Here is an 18,631-nt window from a genome sequence, read left to right as displayed (position 1 = left end):
CTCCCTGGAGCAGACCCTACACTGACACACCAGCTCCAGGCACCAGCCCCTGAAGCCCTCCAGCCCCCCGTGACAAAGTGAGAATTTTCGGTGCAATATTTATGAAGCCCACACATGCCTCAGTTTCCCCATGTACATTGCAATGCTACGGGGGAGGGGGGTTAAAGAGTTACGTCTGCTCTTGGGGTGAAACAGGGATATGGGGGCACCTTGCTGTCTAGGGTGCAATAAATGGGTCGTTAACGCCAACATCCATATAATTGGGGGGAGGGGCAACCCCGCCTACTCAACCCCACCCACTCAACCTCCCCATACAGGAACAGGGGCTGAGTGTTTCCTGCATCTGTCCCCTCCAGACAGACTGCTCCCTAGTGCCAGCGTCCTCACTGCCAGTCCCGGCTGTGGGCCTTGGGGGCGTGAACACTCCAGGCATGGGGGGCAGGGAGGAGCCCCTAGAAGGAGGGGAGGAGAGGCCCACAGAGCCCCTGGTGTGAGGGATGTTAGAGGACCCTGGGATGGCAGAATGGGGGGCATGAGGGGTACTCCCTCCCAGAGCCTTTGGTATGGGAGGCAGACAGAATCCCTGGCAGGGGCTCAGAGGGGGGTGGGGGCCCCCAGGGAGGATGGAGGGATGCAGGGAATCCCTGGTGGGTGCCATGCACTTGGCTGGCACCAGCTAGGAAACATGTGACCCTCTAGCAATGAATAAAAATGAAGCCAACTAAGCCCTGCTCCCTTGGAGCCCCCTGCCTGTCCCCCCTCTCCCCCCCCCCCCCCCCGCCAGTTGGAGCTGTGCAGACAGTGGCCATCCCATTGACACACCACCCCTGGCCCCAGTGACCCCCAGGCCGGGCAGGGGAAGGAGGGACTTGTCCCCTCTGCACCCGCTGGCATCTGGGGTCTGGGCCCCGGCGCTGCTCTAGTTTGTGCTTTCTGTAGGGCCCCTGTGGGACGTGGACCCTGGCCAGAATAGCCAGAGCTCCCTGCTCCCAGCCTCATCTCCAGCCGCACCCCAGTGCACCCGAACCCCAGGAGCTGCTGGGGGGCTGGCCAGGGGCCAGCACCACTGAGAAGAGGGGCCAGCGGATCCGGCACTGGAGCCCTGCCAGTGTTGGAAAGGGTTGGGTTAGGGAGTGGGAGCCGCCCCTCGTCCTAACCTAAGCCCCAAGTGGCTGGTGCCACCTGCCCCCCACCCCGCCTCCCGCTCGGGCAGGCCCAGTGGGCAGGTGCCCTGGACAGATGCTGTCAAATTCCTCCCCCCAGGCCACACTGTGACAGGGTCCCTCTGAGAGCGGGACGTGTCCTCCCAGACTCTGAGCTCCCACCCCACCCTGCAAGGGATCGGGGCACCCCCTGGCTGCAGGAAACCCCACTCAGGCACCAGTGCCAGCACCCTCAGCGAGACTCCAGGTGCTGCTGAGTCCCGGGGGGGGGGCGCAGGGGAGGGTTTGGGGGACATAGCTGGGCAGAGTTGCCAGCAATGGGGATTGGGGGAGGGGGTCATGGCCAGACATGGCTGCCTGCAGGGAGGGTCGGGGGGGCGCCCGTGCGGGGAGATCTGGAGGGGGTGTCCCATGGGTCTGGGCACCCAGTGTGCTCCATGTGCCTCCTCCACACAAGGGCAGAGAGCCTGGGGAGGCCTGGGGGGCACTGTTTCTGAGCGAGCCAGTTCTGGGGATCCCCAGCCCAGCCCCACCAGTCAGAGGCCCTTAGAGATGAAGTGAAGGGCACCCAAGGACAAGTGACCCCAGTCTGGGGGGTCGGGCTGGGGTGGGGATAGAAGGTGCTGTTGCCTTGCCCCATCCTCCACCAGCAGATCCCATGAGGTCCTCTGGCTATGGCAATGGGGACCAGTGGTCGGGGCCTTCATTCCTTAACACGGCTGTGCTGAGGTGACCCCCCTGGACCTCCTCCACAACCACAGCCACTGCCCCCCTGCTGGGACACACTGGCCTGGGCTCAGTTCCTGTCTGCCCAGCCCCCCAGCCAGTGCTACCACTGGACTGTCCCCCAGGCCCCCTAGCCAGCCTGTCCCCCCAGCCCCCTCAGCCACCTCAGTCACCAGACTGGGCAGCCTCCCAGCTCCCAGCCAGCCTGTACCCCCAAGCCCACCTTCCCCCCAGCCAGCCTGACCCCCCAGCCCCCCAGCCTGCCTGTCCCCCCAAGCTCACCTGCCCCCCAAGCAGTCTGTTCCCCCCATCCCACCTGTCTCCCCAGCCCCTCAGCCTGTCTGTCCCCCCATCTCACCTAGCCAGCCTGTCCCCCCAGCCCCTCAACCTGCCTGTCCCCCCCATTTCACCTAGCCAGCCTGTCCCCACCAGCCCTTCAGCCATCCTTTCCCCCCAGCCCATCTAGCCAGCCCGGCCCCCCAGCTCTTCAGCCCCACCTGTCCCCCTCATCCAGCCTGGCCCCCCAGCCCGCCTGCCTGCCCCCCAACCTCCCAGCCCATCTTCTCCCACTGCCAGCCTGCCACCTCAGCCAGCCTGCCCCCTCCCCCAGTCAGCCTGTCCCCCTGAGCCTCCCCAGCCAGCCAGCCAGTCCCCCGCCCCGCCCCGCCCCGCCCCAGCCCAGCCAGCTTGGAGCCCGGGGCTAGGCCAGCTGAACTGGGCCTGTCAGCACATGGCCCCCGCCCCCCGCAGGCCAAGCGGCCCAGCTCTTTATATAGGCAGCAATGCCAACCCTCCGCTTGCTCTGCAGCTGGCCTGGACCCAGAGCAGCTTGGCAGCCTCCTGCCAGCCCCGGGCTCCAGGCCTGAGCCCAAAACAGCCCGGCTCGGGTTTCCCAGCCCCCGACTCCTTCCTAACGTGGAGAGGGGCCGTGAGCGCCCGCAGCAGCTGCCTCTGCAGTGATTTATGGGAATGCGACCCGCAGCTGGGCCGCGGCACGGGGCTCCCAGTCCCTGCCTGGGCCAGGGTTCACCTGTTCCCTTCCACCTGACCTGTGGTGTGGGGCCCTTGCTGGGGACCTCCAGGGCCGAAATGGGGAACGGAGACCCCCCAGCTAGTGCCCAGGGCCCTGCCTGCCTCCCTGCTGACAAACAGAGCCCTAGCCGGGGGGACTGGCTGCAGCTCTGGGGGGACATGGGGGGGAATTTGCCCCAGCCCTCCCTTCCTACTGCCTTTCCCAGAAGGGCAGGGCCTGGGCCCAAGCTCCTGTCCACATATCCTGGCTGAGCCACCCTGGGCCCTCAGGCCACGTTCATGTTCTCCAGCCCGGGGCTGCAGTTAAGGGGGCGCTGGGGGGATACCGGGGGTGGGAGGGAGCACTACTCTCCTTGGGGAGGCCTCAGTTAAACTACAAGGCATTCAATAGAGCCAAGCGATCACCGATCTGTGGAACGTGCTGCTGCAGGATGTTGTGACGGAGTGGGAATTTTTTGTATTATTTTGATGAGGCTGGTGTGTGCCTCAGTTTCCCCCTTTTCCTTGCATGGCTACCCTGTTGAGGGGGAAAGGGATGAAGTTTGCTCTCTGGGCCCCCTAAGAGACACAGGTGGGGGGTGTCACCTCCCTGAGTGGGGGGAATGAAGAGTCCTTAAGGACCCGGATCAACAAGGGGCCAGAGAGACGCTAGCTCCAGTGAGCCCTGGATGGACACGCCCAACAGGGAGCTGAGCAGAGCCCCCAGTTTGAGAACAAAGGACGGGAGCAGGGCGGGGGGTGGGGGTAGGAGCCGGCTCTGGAAGGAGTGGGGGGCTCTCACCTGGGAACTGACCAAGAAGGTCACATGGGGAGAGACACAGAGCCCGGCCATCGGGTTCACTCCAGCTTGGCCGGGCCTGGGCTGACCAGGCCGGATGATGCTTCAACCTCCGTGTCTCGGCGCTAACCTGGGGCCATCCTGTGTGGGCTCCAGGGACCAATAAACTCGACTGGTCTGGTCTGCCCACGCTGCCAAGCGTCCCTGCATGTGCTGCTGGGGCGTCAGTTCCTGCAGGGGGACAAGGCTCTTCCAGGCACCTGGCTGGCCCCGCTGGGCCGGCCACGTGGCCTCCCCGCCTCCAAGACTGAACAGCTGGGCTCCAGCCAGGGTTAGGGGGGTTTTCAGGGCCTGGCTCAACAAGACAGGTTCAAGGGGGCCCAGGCTGGCCGCACAGGTAGACTCAGTGGTATCTCAGCACATCAGGTGGCTTCCCAAGGGGTCCAACCCGTCACACAGAGACCTCTGGCCCGGGGCAGAAGGTCTCTACGATTCTGGCCCTGCCCAGGCGGGAAGTCTCTGAGATACCGGCCCTGCCCCTCCCACCAAGCTTGTGCATTTGACGGAGCTACCAACTTCTCTGGAAGACATGGTGGAGGGCAAGCTTTGCGCAGAGAAAAGTGTAACCCGCATCTCTCCTATACACCCAGAGGCCATCGACTCTAGCTAGCGCTAGTACGAGTGGCAGACCCTTCAAAAGCCAGTAAAACACCCTACATGCGATGGATTTGTTAGACTTTTTCTTCAGCAAGAGTCCAAAAGGACTGAACGTCTTGGCCAGGGGGAGGAGAACATCCACTGGGACTGAAGTTCAAATGAGTCCAACCTGGGAAATGCCGCTGGCTTGCTCATGAGTGATCCTTGGCTGGTGTCTTAAAATTACCGCAACCATTGCTACATGCAGGGGCTGAGGGATGGGCCCACGGGCCCCTCACTGGGGGGTGCTGCCTGCGGGTTTGTGTGCGGGCTTGAGGGCCCGATCCTGCCCGTGTAGCATGTGAGGGCCCGATCCTGCCTATGCAGTGTGCTGGGCGGTGGGGGAAGGCGAGCCTGTCTGTGCAGTGTCTGGGCTGGGGGCCCAATCCTGTCTGGGCGGTGGCGGGTGGGGGGGCGATCCTGCCTGTGCAGTGTCTGGGCGGGGGGCCCGATCCTGTCTGTGCAGTGTGTTGACGGTGGAATGTGTGAGGCCGGATGGGTCTGTGCCTACGGCGCCGGCTAGGCCGGCACCGTTGAGTGGCCGGTCAGGGCACACAGTAGCACCTCGTGAGGCGGCTAATGGCCCTGCACCCCCCCCCCATCCCCAGCTGTTTCTTTTTATACCCCTGGCAAGGCCTGTGTCGGTCATGTGAGCATAACAGGAGACTGTGGGACGGATGGACGGGCACGTAGGCTATGGGGCAGCCCAGGCCCCACTGAGCTCTGGCTCTGAGCCCTCCTGCTTCAGGGCTGCCACCAAGCTCCAGCTGGGTGGGGGGCTAGGAACGGTGCCCATTCTGGGGCTCTCACCCCATGCGGTTTTGCAGCTGGGCCAGGCAAAGGCGACTGTCACACGGGCCCTGCAGCAGCCCGGCCCATTGGGCCCAGGTGATCACGTCTCAGGCTGGGGTTAGCCAGGTGTCTCACACTGGCCACGGTTATACCACGGCAGTGTGTCTACATACTGGGCACAACCTCCCGGAGGCTGGTTGGGTTCAGGGCACTGGGTTTCCTAACATAGGCACTGCAGTGCCTGAGAAGAGTGTGCAGCATGCAGTGTTCCGGGTGCAGTGTGCGGTGCAATATATGGCCTGCAGTGTGCAGCGTGTAGCATGCAGTGTGCCATGTGCAGTATGTGCAGTGCAGTATGCTGTGTAATATGTGGCATGCAGTGTGCCATGTGGTGTGCAACATATGGCATGCAGTGTGCAGTATGTGGCATGCAGTGTGCCATGTGTGCAGTGCAGCATACTGTGCAATATGTGGCATGCAGTGTGCCATGTGCAGTGTGTGCAGTGCAGTATACCTTGTGCCGCATCCTGTTCGTAGTATGTGGCATTAAGTGTGCAGTGTGCCATGCAGTGTGACCCATGCAGGGTGTGACATGCTGATTACATGTGGGCTGCAGCGTACCATCTGCAGTGTATTGCATGCAGTGTGCGGCATGCCATGTGCAAAGTGCAGCATACATGTGCTGAACTCCATTTCCCACGTAGAAGGTAACAACTTCGGCCCCACAATCCTGGCTGCTGCGAGTGGCACCGGTCCCCTGTCCCCATTCCTCCGCCAGCCCTGAGCACTGGGATGCGGTGTGCTGGCTGTGCCTCCTGCCCTACCCCACCCCAGAAGTGGCTGCATTCTGGTGAAGCAACACTGAGCATCCAGTGCTGGTCTGTGCAGTGGCTGCTCAGCCCCACACTGCAGAGATTTTAGGGCACAGCCCTAAGTAGAAGTAGAAGATCCCAGGCCCAATTCTGAGTCACATTCAGCCCCTTCTGTGCTGCCCCAGGCTGCTGTGGTGTGCACGGGGGGCCGGGCATGGCTTGGCTTCGGCAAAGGGGGCTAAAGCTATTCGGACAACCCTCACCGTGCCCCTGCCCCAGCGCCATGAGCTAGGGGGAGATGCCCAGCTCTTACACTCAGCTTGCACTAGCTCTCATCTGAGCGAGCAGAATGCAAAGAGCAGTGACGCTCGGGCAGCGGCCGGAGGCTGAGGTACCCGCCTGAACCCTATGGGGAGGTACCTGGGCAGCTAGCCTGGCACTCTCCGTAGTGCGAACTCACCCGAGCGCCAGCATGGGCATCACACCCCAGCTCCAAGGCAGACATATTCCCCAAGCTGCTAGGGCTGGGGATGAACCCGAGCTGAGCCCCCGCCCCGCTCCCTGCAACCCAGCGCCCCCCGCCGAGCCCCCACCCGCCTCCCTGCAACCCAGTGCCCCCGCCGAGCCCCCACCCCGCTCCCTGCAACCCAGCGCCCCCCGCCGAGCCCCCACCCCGCTCCCTGCAACCCAGTGCCCCCGCCGAGCCCCCACCCCGCTCCCTGCAACCCAGTGCCCCCCGCCGAGCCCCCGCCCCGCTCCCTGCAGCCCAGCGCCCCCTGCCGAGCCCCCGCCCCACTCTCTGCAGCCCAGCGCTCCCCGCCGAGCCCCCACCCCGCTCCCGGCAGCACAGCGCCCCCTGCCGAGCCCCCGCCCAGCTCTCTGCAGCCCAGCGCCCCCTGCCGAGCCCCCACCCGGCTCCCGGCAGCACAGCGCCCCCTGCCGAGCCCCCACCCCACTCCCTGCAACCCAATGCCCCCGCTGAGCCCCCGCCCCGCTCCCTGCAACCCAGTGCCCCTGCCGAGCCCCCACCCCGCTCCCTGCAACCCAGTGCCCCTGCCGAGCTCCCATCCCGCTCCCTGCCGCCCAGCGCCCCCTGCCGAGCCCCGCTCCGCCCCGCTCCCTGCAACCCAGCGCCCCCCGCCGAGCCCCCATCCCGCTCCCTGCAACCCAGTGCCCCCGCCGAGCCCCCGCCCGGCTCCCTGCCGCACAGCGCCCTCCGCCAAGCCCCCATCCCGCTCTCTGCAGCCCAGTGCCCCCTGCCGAGCCCCGACCCGGCTCCTGGCAGCCCAGCGTCCCCTTCCGAGCCCCCGCCCAGTTCCCTGCAGCCCAGCGCCCCCTGCCGAGCCCCCACCCCACTCCCTGCAACGCAGTGCCCCCTGCCGAGCCCCTGCCCCGCTCTCTGCAGCCCAGCGTCCCCCGCCGAGCCCCCACCCGGCTCCCTGCCACACAGCAACCTCCACCGAGCCCCCACCCCGCTCCCTGCAGCCCAGCGCCCCCCGCCGAGCCCCCACCCGGCTCTCTGCCGCACAGCACCCCCTGCCGAGCCCGCACCTGGCTTCCGGCAGCACAGCGCCCCCTGCCGAGCCCCCACCCCGCTCCCTGCAACCCAGTGCCCCTGCCGAGCTCCCATCCCGCTCCCTGCCGCCCAGCGCCCCCTGCCGAGCCCCGCCCCGCCCCGCTCCCTGCAACCCAGCGCCCCCTGCCGAGCCCCTGCCCCGCTCCCTGCAACCCAGCGCCCCCTGCCGAGCCCCCACCCGGCTCCCTGCCGCACAGCACCCCCTGCCGAGCCCCCACCTGGCTCCCAGCAGCACAGCGCCCCCTGCCGAGCCCCCACCCCGCTCCCTGCAACGCAGCGCCCCCTGCCGAGCCCCCGCCCGGCTCCCTGCAGCCCAGAGCCCCCTGCCGAGCCCCCGCCCGGCTCCCTGCAGCCCAGAGCCCCCTGCCGAGCCCCCGCCCTGCTCCCTGGAGCCCAGCGCCCCCCGCTGAGCCCTCGCCGAGCTCCCAGCAGCCCAGCACTCCTTACTGAATCCTTGCCCATTCTATATCTGCCCAGAGCAGGAGGGGGTGCCAACCCCCCGTAACCTGGGGGGAGGCCGAGGTTCAATCAGCAGAAGGGATCTGAGCTGGAGTCTCGCACCTCTCCAGCGTGAGTGCTAACACCTGGCGCTGGGATGTTCTGGGGGACTCCCCCCACCTCTCTGTGGGAGCTGCTCCACCACGGCTCACTAAGGACAGAGTGACCGGAGCAGGGTGCCTGGATCTCCCACGCGGGCCCCACGCACCAGAGACATGCTCAGGCTCTGGTCCCTTCACTCTTTCTCCGCAATGAGCCAGTGGCAACAGCAGAGCCCGAAGGCCCTCCCGGAATATCCCAGAGCCCCGGGGTTATCTGCCTGCGCTGTGCGAGGCCCCTGCTCACATCCTTTCTCCTGCTCAGGCAGAACCTAGTCTGCTCCTCCCAGCTGAGGGAGCCGGCCCCAGCACTCCGGGGAAAAGGCTGGTGGCTGGGCTGTGTGGTGCCAGGCAGGCCCCTCGCTCCGTCCTGCAAGAATCGACAGAGGCACCTAGTGCTGCCTGACGCCAGGCGGCCGGTTCCCGGGCGCTCCCAGCAGCCTCTCCCCAGCCACTGACAGGGCCCAGGTACCTGGCTCCAGCCTCATGAACCCCACTCGTGAGCCGGTGGTTTTCCAGGCACCATGACCCTCGGCACAGCCAAGCCTCAGCCCTTCGTGGAGCCGGGCCGAAGTAGCTGTGCCTCCGGGTGTCAGTGCCAGGCTCTCTGCAGACTCAGGCAGCCGCCGCAGCCTTGGTTCCAGGCCACTCGCCCCTGCACTTAGGACAGAAGAATCCCATGTACTGCTACAGACTAGGGACCGAATGGCTAGGCAGCAGTTCTGCAGAAAAGGACCTAGGGGTCACAGCGGACGAGAAGCTGGATATGAGTCAGCAGTGTGCCCTTGTTGCCAAGAAGGCCAACGGCATATTGGGCTGTATAAGTAGGGGCATTGCCAGCAGATCGAGGGACGTGATCATTCCCCTCTATTCGACATTGGTGAGGCCTCATCTGGAATACTGTGTCCAGTTTTGGTCCCCACACTACAAGAAGGATGTGAAAAAATTGGAAAGAGTCCAGCGGAGGGGAACAAAAATGATTAGGGGGCTGGAGCACATGAGTTATGAGGAGAGGCTGAGGGAACTGGGATTGTTTAGTCTGCAGAAGAGAAGAATGAGGGGGGATTTGATAGCTGCTTTCAACTACCTGAAGGGGGGTTCCAGAGAGGATGGATCTAGACTGTTCTCAGTGATGGCAGATGACAGAACAAGGAGCAATGGTCCAGAGTTACAGTGGGGGAGGTCTAGGTTGGATATTAGGAAAAACTTTTTCACTAGGAGGGTGGTGAAGCACTGGAATGGGTTACCTAGGGAGGTGGGGGAATCTCCTTCCTTAGAGGTTTTTAAGGTCAGGCTTGACAAAGCCCTGGCTGGGATGATTTAGTTGGGATTAGGTCCTGCTTTGAGCAGGGGGTTGGACTAGATGACCTCCTGAGGGCCCTTTCAACCCTGATATTCTATGATTCTATGAATATTTTTTTTATGATTAAAGCCAGTTGCAGATATTAGGGGGCATGTGCCAGGCCCTCCTGCTGGGTGACGGAGATTCGCAGGGTGTCACCTCCGTGCGGATCCGCTGGCTCACGGGAATTAGATCCCGGAACGCCAGACGCCCGGGCACAAGGGCTATTTATAGAGCCCTAGTGAGGCAGGGCTGCTCAGATGTCCCGTCTGGCTGGGAAGTTCGACTTGCCAGCCTGCAACGGGGAGACCCCAGGGCCAGGCAGTGAGCGAAGGGACCCACCCCCCTGCCCTCCCATACCCAACCTCCGGCTGCCTCCCCGCCCCCCACCGTGCTCACCCATCCCATCCCCCACATGGGACACTCCCCACACTCACACAACCCATCCCACAAAGACAACCCTCCCTGCATTCAGACAGCCCATCCCCCACCTGGGACCCTCCCCGCATTCACAGAACCCATCCCCCACCTGGGACCCTCCCCGCATTCACAGAGCCCATCCCCCACCTGGGACCCTCCCTGCACTCAGACAGCCCATCCCCCACCTGGGGCCCTCCCCGCATTCACAGAGCCCATCCCCCACCTGGGGCCCTCCCCGCATTCACAGAGCCCATCCCCCACCTGGGACCCTCCCCGCATTCACAGAGCCCATCCCCCACCTGGGGCCCTCCCCGCATTCACAGAGCTCATCCCGCACCTGGGGCCCACCCCGCATTCACAGAGCCCATCCCCCACCTGGGACCTTCCCCGCATTCACAGAGCCCATCCCCCACCTGGGGCCCTTTCCCGCATTCACAGAGCCCATCCCCCACCTGGGACCCTTTCCCGCATTCACAGAGCCCATCCCCCACCTGGGACCCTCCCCGCATTCACAGAGCCCATCCCCCACATGGGGCCCTTTCCCGCATTCACAGAGCCCATCCCCCACCCGGGACCCTCCCCACATTCACAGAGCCCATCCCCCACCTGGGACCCTCCCCGCATTCACAGAGCCCATCCCCCACCTGGGGCCCTCCCCGCATTCACAGAGCCCATCCCCCACCTGGGACCCTCTCCGCACTCACACAGCCCATCCCCCTGGCTGTCCCCCTCCCTAGGGCGACCAGACAGCAAGTGTGAAAAATCGGGATGGGGGTGGGGGGTAATAGGAGCCTATATAAGAAAAAGCCCCATACATCGGGACTGTCCCTATAAAATCAGGACATCTGGTCACCCTATCGCTCCCTCCCCTTGCAGATCCCACACCCCAGCTGGGAGCCCGCTCCCCCCCATGCTCACACAGCCCGTCCCCCAGCCAGAATCACCTCCTGACACCCTCCTCCGCGTTCCTGGACAGCAGACCCCATTTGTAAATCATAAAAGTTAGCATTCCTTCCCAAAGCACCCCCCACTGCCAGCACCCCTGCACAGACCCTGTGGGGAGCACCCCTCTGCCAGTGCCCTGCCCCACTCCCCACAGTGCCCCCTGCTGGGAGAGGCCAGGACTGGAGTAGCAGGAGATGCCCCCCGGCCAGTGCCCTGCCCCACTCCCCACAGTGCCCCCTGCTGGGAGAGGCCAGGACTGGAGTAGCAGGAGATGCCCCCTGGCCAGTGCCCTGCCCCACTCCCCACAGTGCCCCTGCTGGGAGAGGCCAGGACTGGAGTAGCAGGGGATGCCCCCTGGCCAGTGCCCCGCCCCACTCCCCACAGCGCCCCCTGCTGGGAGAGGCTGCCCTGGCCACATGCAGCCGGCAGTCTCTGGTTTCGTGTCTCCAAATCGGGTCCCAGGACAGGTGCCCTTTGCTGTGAGCCCTGACCGGGTCACCTCTGCTGCCAGCACCTGTCGCTTTCCTCTGATTCGCTCCGGCAGTGCTGGCCACCTGGGCACTGACAGGACGGCTTGACTGCCAGTCAACGGCCCTGCTGAGACACCGCTGGCATTCACGGGCCATCCGGGGGCTCCACCCAGGACCAGCCAGGCTGAAGCCAGCAAATGGGCCCACGAGGGTGGCACAGGGCTAACTAATGTCACCAGCGTGACCCTGATGCCGCCTTTTCCTACAGTGCTCGGAGCGCCCGGCTGTGACTAGGTGCTGTGAGCCTGTGCCCAAGCGCAGATGCCAGGCAAGGCAGGGCAGGGAGGCAGCAGGTTACCCAGAGGCATGGGGGGCAGTGCCTGAGTGGCTGGTAAGTTCCCTGCCAGGGTGAATGTCTCACAAGCCAGTGGGTGCACTCCTGGGCCATGCAGCTGGCATAGGACAGCCCTGGCTGAGTGTCCCTGGACGCCACCCCAAGGTCAGGCGCTCACAGCCACATACAGCATTCTACTGGAGTATCCCGGGGATAGCAGAGGGGGCTGGGAGCCAGGACTCCTGGGTTCTCTTCCAGCTTGGGGAGGGGAGTGGGGCTAGTGATTAGAATGGGGGGGGCTGGGAGCCAGGACTCCTGGGTTCTCTTCCCAGCTCAGGGAGGGGAGTGGGGCTAGTGATTAGAATGGGGGGGCTGGGAGCCAGGACTCCTGGGTTCTCTTCCCAGCTCAGGGAGGGGAGTGGGGCTAGTGATTAGAACAGGGGGGGGCTGGGAGCCAGGACTCCTGGGTTCTGTCCCAGCTAGGGGAGGGGAGTGGGGCTGGGAGCCAGGACTCCTGGGTTCTCTTCCCAGCTTGGGGAGGGGAGTGGGGCTAGTGATTAGAACAGGGGGGGCTGGGAGCCAGGACTCCTGGGTTCTGTCCCAGCTCGGGGAGGGGAGTGGGGCTGGGAGCCAGGACTCCTGGGTTCTGTCCCAGTTCTGTGAGTAACGCTGACCTGGTCCCTTCCCCTCTGTGCCTCAGGTCCTGTGCCTGTACCAACCTGGGGCAAATGCCGGCGAGCAGCTCTCAGGCCTAGAGGTGTCATGCCAAGGATCTGCTCTCGGGGATCCTCCAGCATGCGGCATTCCTGGGATCCCCAACCCCCGCCCCACTGTGGGGGCTGAGCCCTCCTGGAGATTCAGGCCCCGGAGCCTCCCCCGCAGGGCACAGGGCGACTCCCTCTCTGCCACACAGACCCCACATCCCGCCAGGGCAGGAGCCGCAGGGCCCAGCCCCGCCCCCCAAGCCGCGGGCAGCTCAGCTGCTCCTAGGGTCGCCCACCCTCCAGGATTCACAGGCTAACGCATCTCCAGGAATGAGAGATCGTCTCATGTGATGAAACCTCCAGGGACACGTCCAACCAAAACTGGCAACCCCGAGCCCGCTAGCTGCGCCCCTCCCCCCAGCTCTGCCCCCCGGCTCCAAACGCTGCCAGCCCAAGCACTGCCCCCCAGCTCTGCCCCCCGGCTCCAAACGCTGCCAGCCCAAGCACTGCCCCCGTCCTGTGCCCCGGCTCCAAACTCTGCCAGCCCAAGCACTGCCCCCGTCCTGCCCCCCGGCTCCAAACGCTGCCAGCCCAAGCACTGCCCCCCATCCTGCCCCCCGGCTCCAAACGCTGCCAGCCCAAGCACTGCCCCCGTCCTGTGCCCCGGCTCCAAACTCTGCCAGCCCAAGCACTGCCCCCCGTCCTGTCCCCCGGCTCCAAACGCTGCCAGCCCAAGCACTGCCCCCCGTCCTGTGCCCCGGCTCCAAACTCTGCCAGCCCAAGCACTGCCCCCGTCCTGTCCCCCGGCTCCAAACTCTGCCAGCCCAAGCACTGCCCCCCATCCTGTCCCCCGGTTCCAAACTCTGCCAGCCCAAGCACTGCCCCCCGTCCTCTCTCCAAGCTCCAAACTCTGCCAGCCCAAGCACTGCCCCCCGTCCTGTCCCCCGGCTCCAAACTCTGCCAGCCCAAGCACTGCCCCCCATCCTGTCCCCCGGCTCCAAACTCTGCCAGCCCAAGCACTGCCCCCGTCCTGTCCCCCGGCTCCAAACTCTGCCAGCCCAAGCACTACCCCCCATCCTGTCCCCCGGCTCCAAACTCTGCCAGCCCAAGCACTGCCCCCCGTCCTGTCCCCCGGTTCCAAACTCTGCCAGCCCAAGCACTGCCCCCGTCCTGTCCCCCGGCTCCAAATGCTGCCAGACCAAGCACTGCCCCTGTCCTGTCCCCCGGTTCCAAACTCTGCCAGCCCAAGCACTGCCCCCGTCCTGCCCCCCGGCTCCAAACTCTGCCAGCCCAAGCACTGCCCCCCATCCTGCCCCCCGGCTCCAAACGCTGCCAGCCCAAGCACTGCCCCCGTCCTGTGCCCCGGCTCCAAACGCTGCCAGCCCAAGCACTGCCCCCGTCCTGTGCCCCGGCTCCAAACTCTGCCAGCCCAAGCACTGCCCCCGTCCTGCCCCCCGGCTCCAAACGCTGCCAGCCCAAGCACTGCCCCCCATCCTGCCCCCCGGCTCCAAACGCTGCCAGCCCAAGCACTGCCCCCGTCCTGTGCCCCGGCTCCAAACTCTGCCAGCCCAAGCACTGCCCCCCGTCCTGTCCCCCGGCTCCAAACGCTGCCAGCCCAAGCACTGCCCCCCGTCCTGTGCCCCGGCTCCAAACTCTGCCAGCCCAAGCACTGCCCCCGTCCTGTCCCCCGGCTCCAAACTCTGCCAGCCCAAGCACTGCCCCCCATCCTGTCCCCCGGTTCCAAACTCTGCCAGCCCAAGCACTGCCCCCCGTCCTCTCTCCAAGCTCCAAACTCTGCCAGCCCAAGCACTGCCCCCCGTCCTGTCCCCCGGCTCCAAACTCTGCCAGCCCAAGCACTGCCCCCCATCCTGTCCCCCGGCTCCAAACTCTGCCAGCCCAAGCACTGCCCCCGTCCTGTCCCCCGGCTCCAAACTCTGCCAGCCCAAGCACTACCCCCCATCCTGTCCCCCGGCTCCAAACTCTGCCAGCCCAAGCACTGCCCCCCGTCCTGTCCCCCGGTTCCAAACTCTGCCAGCCCAAGCACTGCCCCCGTCCTGTCCCCCGGCTCCAAATGCTGCCAGACCAAGCACTGCCCCCGTCCTGTCCCCCGGTTCCAAACTCTGCCAGCCCAAGCACTGCCCCCGTCCTGCCCCCCGGCTCCAAACTCTGCCAGCCCAAGCACTGCCCCCCATCCTGCCCCCCGGCTCCAAACGCTGCCAGCCCAAGCACTGCCCCCGTCCTGTGCCCCGGCTCCAAACGCTGCCAGCCCAAGCACTGCCCCCGTCCTGTGCCCCGGCTCCAAACTCTGCCAGCCCAAGCACTGCCCCCGTCCTGCCCCCCGGCTCCAAACGCTGCCAGCCCAAGCACTGCCCCCCATCCTGCCCCCCGGCTCCAAACGCTGCCAGCCCAAGCACTGCCCCCGTCCTGTGCCCCGGCTCCAAACTCTGCCAGTCCAAGCACTGCCCCCGTCCTGCCCCCCGGCTCCAAACGCTGCCAGCCCAAGCACTGCCCCCGTCCTGTGCCCCGGCTCCAAACTCTGCCAGCCCAAGCACTGCCCCCCGTCCTGTCCCGCGGCTCCAAACGCTGCCAGCCCAAGCACTGCCCCCCGTCCTGTGCCCCGGCTCCAAACGCTGCCAGCCCAAGCACTGCCCCCGTCCTGTCCCCCGGCTCCAAACTCTGCCAGCCCAAGCACTGCCCCCGTCCTGTGCCCCGGCTCCAAACTCTGCCAGCCCAAGCACTGCCCCCGTCCTGTGCCCCGGCTCCAAACTCTGCCAGCCCAAGCACTGCCCCCGTCCTGTGCCCCGGCTCCAAACTCTGCCAGCCCAAGCACTGCCCCTGCCCCCCCCCGGCTCCAAACTCTGCCAGCCCAAGCACTGCCCCTGCCCCCCCCGGCTCCAAACTCTGCCAGCCCAAGCACTGCCCCCGTCCTGTCCCCCGGCTCCAAACGCTGCCAGCCCAAGCACTGCCCCCGTCCTGTCCCCCGGCTCCAAACTCTGCCAGCCCAAGCACTGCCCCCGTCCTGTCCCCCGGCTCCAAACGCTGCCAGCCCAAGCACTGCCCCCGTCCTGTCCCCCGGCTCCAAACTCTGCCAGCCCAAGCACTGCCCCAGCTCTGTCCCCCGGCTCCAAACTCTGCCAGCCCAAGCACTGCCCCCCATCCTGTCCCCCGGTTCCAAACTCTGTCAGCACAAGCACTGCCCCCCATCCTGTCCCCCGGCTCCAAACTCTGCCAGCCCAAGCACTGCCCCCGTCCTGTGCCACGGCTCCAAACTCTGCCAGCCCAAGCACTGCCCCCATCCTGCCCCCCGGCTCCAAACTCTGCCAGCCCAAGCACTGCCCCCCATCCTGTCCCCCGGTTCCAAACTCTGCCAGCCCAAGCACTGCCCCCGTCCTGTCCCCCGGCTCCAAACTCTGCCAGCCCAAGCACTGCCCCCGTCCTGTGCCCCGGCTCCAAACTCTGCCAGCCCAAGCACTGCCCCCGTCCTGTGCCCCGGCTCCAAACTCTGCCAGCCCAAGCACTGCCCCCCATCCTGTCCCCCGGTTCCAAACTCTGCCAGCCCAAGCACTGCCCCCGTCCTGTGCCCCGGCTCCAAACTCTGCCAGCCCAAGCACTGCCCCCGTCCTGCCCCCCGGCTCCAAACGCTGCCAGCCTAAGCACTGCCCCAGCTCTGCCCCCCGGCTCCAAACGCTGCCAGCCCAAGCACTGCCCCCGTCCTGTGCCCCGGCTCCAAACTCTGCCAGCCCAAGCACTGCCCCCGTCCTGCCCCCCGGCTCCAAACTCTGCCAGCCCAAGCACTGCCCCCCATCCTGTCCCCCGGTTCCAAACTCTGCCAGCCCAAGCACTGCCCCCGTCCTGTGCCCCGGCTCCAAACTCTGCCAGCCCAAGCACTGCCCCCGTCCTGCCCCCCGGCTCCAAACGCTGCCAGCCCAAGCACTGCCCCCCCATCCTGCCCCCCGGCTCCAAACGCTGCCAGCCCAAGCACTGCCCCCGTCCTGTGCCCCGGCTCCAAACTCTGCCAGCCCAAGCACTGCCCCCATCCTGCCCCCCGGCTCCAAACGCTGCCAGCCCATGCACTGCCCCCGTCCTGTGCCCCGGCTCCAAACTCTGCCAGCCCAAGCACTGCCCCCCGTCCTGTCCCGCGGCTCCAAACGCTGCCAGCCCAAGCACTGCCCCCCGTCCTGTGCCCCGGCTCCAAACGCTGCCAGCCCAAGCACTGCCCCCGTCCTGTGCCCCGGCTCCAAACTCTGCCAGCCCAAGCACTGCCCCCGTCCTGTCCCCCGGCTCCAAACTCTGCCAGCCCAAGCACTGCCCCCGTCCTGTGCCCCGGCTCCAAACTCTGCCAGCCCAAGCACTGCCCCCGTCCTGTGCCCCGGCTCCAAACTCTGCCAGCCCAAGCACTGCCCCCGTCCTGTGCCCCGGCTCCAAACTCTGCCAGCCCAAGCACTGCCCCCGTCCTGTGCCCCGGCTCCAAACTCTGCCAGCCCAAGCACTGCCCCTGCCCCCCCCCCGGCTCCAAACTCTGCCAGCCCAAGCACTGCCCCTGCCCCCCCCGGCTCCAAACTCTGCCAGCCCAAGCACTGCCCCCGTCCTGTCCCCCGGCTCCAAACGCTGCCAGCCCAAGCACTGCCCCCGTCCTGTCCCCCGGCTCCAAACTCTGCCAGCCCAAGCACTGCCCCCGTCCTGTCCCCCGGCTCCAAACGCTGCCAGCCCAAGCACTGCCCCCGTCCTGTCCCCCGGCTCCAAACTCTGCCAGCCCAAGCACTGCCCCAGCTCTGTCCCCCGGCTCCAAACTCTGCCAGCCCAAGCACTGCCCCCCATCCTGTCCCCCGGTTCCAAACTCTGTCAGCACAAGCACTGCCCCCCATCCTGTCCCCCGGCTCCAAACTCTGCCAGCCCAAGCACTGCCCCCGTCCTGTGCCCCGGCTCCAAACTCTGCCAGCCCAAGCACTGCCCCCATCCTGCCCCCCGGCTCCAAACTCTGCCAGCCCAAGCACTGCCCCCCATCCTGTCCCCCGGTTCCAAACTCTGCCAGCCCAAGCACTGACCCCGTCCTGTCCCCCGGCTCCAAACTCTGCCAGCCCAAGCACTGCCCCCGTCCTGTGCCCCGGCTCCAAACTCTGCCAGCCCAAGCACTGCCCCCGTCCTGTCCCCCGGCTCCAAACTCTGCCAGCCCAAGCACTGCCCCCCATCCTGTCCCCCGGTTCCAAACTCTGCCAGCCCAAGCACTGCCCCCGTCCTGCCCCCCGGCTCCAAACGCTGCCAGCCTAAGCACTGCCCCAGCTCTGCCCCCCGGCTCCAAACGCTGCCAGCCCAAGCACTACCCCCGTCCTGTGCCCCGGCTCCAAACTCTGCCAGCCCAAGCACTGCCCCCGTCCTGCCCCCCGGCTCCAAACGCTGCCAGCCTAAGCACTGCCCCAGCTCTGCCCCCCGGCTCCAAACGCTGCCAGCCCAAGCACTGCCCCCGTCCTGTGCCCCGGCTCCAAACTCTGCCAGCCCAAGCACTGCCCCCATCCTGCCCCCCGGCTCCAAACTCTGCCAGCCCAAGCACTGCCCCCCATCCTGTCCCCCGGTTCCAAACTCTGCCAGCCCAAGCACTGCCCCCGTCCTGTGCCCCGGCTCCAAACTCTGCCAGCCCAAGCACTGCCCCCGTCCTGCCCCCCGGCTCCAAACGCTGCCAGCCCAAGCACTGCCCCCCATCCTGCCCCCCGGCTCCAAACGCTGCCAGCCCAAGCACTGCCCCCCGTCCTGTGCCCCGGCTCCAAACGCTGCCAGCCCAAGCACTGCCCCCGTCCTGTGCCCCGGCTCCAAACTCTGCCAGCCCAAGCACTGCCCCCGTCCTGTCCCCCGGCTCCAAACTCTGCCAGCCCAAGCACTGCCCCCGTCCTGTGCCCCGGCTCCAAACTCTGCCAGCCCAAGCACTGCCCCCCATCCTGTGCCCCGGCTCCAAACTCTGCCAGCCCAAGCACTGCCCCGTCCTGTGCCCCGGCTCCAAACTCTGCCAGCCCAAGCACTGCCCCTGCCCCCCCCGGCTCCAAACTCTGCCAGCCCAAGCACTGCCCCTGCCCCCCCCGGCTCTAAACTCTGCCAGCCCAAGCACTGCCCCCGTCCTGTCCCCCGGCTCCAAACGCTGCCAGCCCAAGCACTGCCCCCGTCCTGTCCCCCGGCTCCAAACTCTGCCAGCCCAAGCACTGCCCCCGTCCTGTCCCCCGGCTCCAAACGCTGCCAGCCCAAGCACTGCCCCCGTC

Source organism: Malaclemys terrapin, chromosome 20 (genome assembly GCF_027887155.1).
Source record: "Malaclemys terrapin pileata isolate rMalTer1 chromosome 20, rMalTer1.hap1, whole genome shotgun sequence".
Taxonomy (NCBI): domain Eukaryota; kingdom Metazoa; phylum Chordata; order Testudines; family Emydidae; genus Malaclemys; species Malaclemys terrapin.
This window is presented reverse-complemented; position numbering follows the sequence as displayed.